The sequence below is a fragment of the Salvelinus sp. IW2-2015 genome, unplaced genomic scaffold, assembly GCF_002910315.2.
Source record: "Salvelinus sp. IW2-2015 unplaced genomic scaffold, ASM291031v2 Un_scaffold4712, whole genome shotgun sequence".
Lineage (NCBI taxonomy): Eukaryota > Metazoa > Chordata > Actinopteri > Salmoniformes > Salmonidae > Salvelinus > Salvelinus sp. IW2-2015.
Window position 1 is genome coordinate 37,546 of NW_019945981.1, and position 3,343 is coordinate 40,888.

Here is a 3,343-nt window from a genome sequence, read left to right on the forward strand (position 1 = left end):
CACAAATGATGCGGTCTAGATTCCCACATTTGGGGATGTGTAATGGCCGAGCCTCACCCTGGCTCAATCTCCTAGGGGATCAAGGTGTCTCCCCTCCCAGGTAAGTCATTTTTTTATAACGTTTTTATTGAACTAGGCAAGTCAGTTAAGAACAAATTCTTGTTCACAATGACGGCCTTCCCCTGGCCAAGCCCTAACCCGGACGACGCTGGGCCAATTGTGTGCCGCCCTATGGGACTCCCAATCAGGGCCGGTTGTGATACAGCCTGGAATTGAACCAGGGTTTGTAGTGAGATACAGTGCCTTAGACTGCTGCGCCACTCGGGAGCCCAGTAATACATGTTTGTTTGTTATATACGGATATTCCAGCCTGTAGCTCATCAACAAGCCAGACTTGTTAACTCCCTCAAACAAGCTCCATGACGGAGCCTGGGTGGAAATGAGAGGCTGATTGTATTACAGGCTAAATAAAGCCTGTGTGCCAAAGCCAGGCAGATCGCTCAAGATTGACATCGAAATTGGACGTCTGTCCATGTCCTGAGAACATCGGGAAATGCCTTCAGAACCAGCCACTAGGGGGCAACAGTGAGCGCTATTGCCATCYAGWTTGTTTGGGTTTTTCCTAGGGCATTGTAGACGGGGGTGGTGGATGGGCGTAATTCCATGACCCCGGATCAGATGGTCGTGTGTTTGGAATGAATGACTAATGAATGTTTTGACCCTATCCAAAACCTTAACTTCGAAATTTGACGTTTGGAAAAACCTCGATATTTGAAGTTTGTAGAAAAGTGCAAAKACGTCTAATTTTGTAGTGAGACTGAGAGCTTGTTGACCTTAGCATGGGACACTACTAGCCACACACGCACACGGAAGCACACACGCATGTACGCATGCAAGTTCACACACACAAATACACACCGCCTAAATACACACACACACACACACACGCCTAATACACACACACACACACACACAAACACACTACTCTGGAGTCAGAATGGTTGTCTTTGTTTGTGGAGCTCCTGTCTGGTGCCCGATAGACTACTGTAGTCTAGTACAGGAACAGCCTTTAGCCAAACACAGACTACAGTAAACAACTAACAGGCAGTCTGCAGTCTGGATGTCACAAGGGGAAAAACATGTACGGCTCCTCCAGCCTGAAAGTGAATGAGCTTGACAGTCCCAAGCCATCTGTCTATCCTGTTGAACGTAAACCCATGAGGGACAGTCCCAAGCCAATTGTTATCCTGTTGACGTAAACCCATGCAGGGACAGTCCCAAACCATTGTTCATCCTGTTGAACCGGTAAACCCATGCAGGACCAGTCCAAGCCATTGTTATCCTGTTGAACGTAAACTCATGGCATGGACAGTCCCAAAGCCATTGTTACTGTGAACGTAAACCCAATGCAGGACCAGTCCCAAGCCATTGTTATTCCTGTTGAACCTAAACCCCATGCAGGACAGTTCCCAAGCCATTGTTATCCTGTTGAACGTAAACCCATGCAGGGACAGTCCCAAAGCCATTGTTAATCCTGTTGAACGTAAAACCATCAGACAGTCCCCAAGCCATTGTTATCCTGCTGAACGTAAACCCATGCAGGACAGTCCCAAGCCATTGATTATCCTGTTGAACGTAAACCCATGCAGGACAGTTCCCAAGCCATTGTATCATCCTGTTGAACCTAAAACCCATGCAGGACAGTCCCAAGCCATTGTTATCCTGTTTAAACGTAAACCCATTGCAGGACAGTCCCAAGCCATTGTTATCCTGTTGAACGTAAACCCATGCAGGACAGTCCTAAGCCATGTTATCCTGTTGAACGTAAACCCATGCAGGACAGTCCCAGCCATTGTTATTCCTGTTGAACGTAAACCCATGCAGGACAGTTCCCAAGCCATTGTTATCCTTGTTGAACGTAAACCCATTGCAGACAGTTCCCCAAGCCATTGTATCCTGTTGAACGTAAACCCATGCAAGGGACAGTCCTCAAGCCCATTGTTATTCCTGTTGAACGTTAAACTCATGGCAGGACACCCAAGCCATTGTTTATCCTGTTGAACGTAAACCCATGCAGGACAGTCCCAAGCCATTGTTATTCCTGTTGAAGTAAACCGCATGCAGGACAGTCCCAAGCCATTGTTATCCTGCTTGAAACTAAACCCATGGCAGGACAGTCCCAAGCCTTGTTATTCCTGTTGAACCTAAACCCATTTTGCAGGACATCCCAAGCCTTTGTTATTCTCTGTTGAACGTTAACCACATGCAGGACAGTCCCTAAAGCCATTGTTATCCTGCTGAACGTAAACCATGGGACGTCCCAAGCCATTGTTATTCCTGTGAACGTAAACCCATGCAGGACAGTCCCAAGCCATTGTTTATCCTGTTTGAACCGTAAACCCATCAGTGCAGTCCCAAAGCCGCCATTGTTATCCTGTTGAACGTAAACCCATGCAGGACGTCAAGCCATGTATCCTGTTGAACGTAACCATGCAGGACAGTCCCAAGCCATTGTTATCCTGTTGAACGTAAACCCATGCAGGACAGTCCCAAGCCATTGTTATCCTGTTGAACGTAACCATGCGCATCCCAAGCCATTGTTATCCTGTTGACGTAACCATGCAGGAAGTCCAAGCCATTGTTACCTGTTGAATAAACCCATGCAGGACAGTCCTAAGCTATTGCACATATCAGGAGTTAGCCGTATACATGATAAAGTATAAACATATATTTTTCAAAATCTAAATGTAGCATGAATTTCAATCGATTTTGCTGTAATGCAGGTGTGTGTTTGCATGCCTTGTGTGTTCCCCATCCGTGTGTCCGCGCGTGCCTGTGATATCGTGTTGATTAAGAATTACCATCTGCTGAGTGAGAGAGGGCTGGTACTGAGATTGATGGCATGATTACACACAAGCAGACAGGTAGACGAGACAGACATGTGTCTGTCTCTGTCTGTCTGCTTGTCTGCTTGCTGTCTACCATCTGTCTGTCTCTATCTCTGTCTGTCTCTGTCGTCTATCTCTGTCTCGTCTGCATCTCTCTCTCTTGTCCTCTGTTCTGCCTCGTGTCCATCTGTCATCTGTCTGCCTGTTTGCCTGTCTGTAAGCTGCGTTTACACAGGAATCGCAATTCTATATAAGTGGTCTTTTGACCAATCAGATCAGCCTCTTTTGCCAATAATTGGGCAACAGATCAAAGCGGGGCTGCCTGTGTAAACGCAGCCGGGCTTCTTAGAGAGAGTTATTGATCTGAGAAGAGTTACGTGTTGTGTTCTATTTTGCGCTCTGTAAAACACTGCTAGCGTCCTCAGCCGTACACTTCTCTACCAGAGAAAAACAAG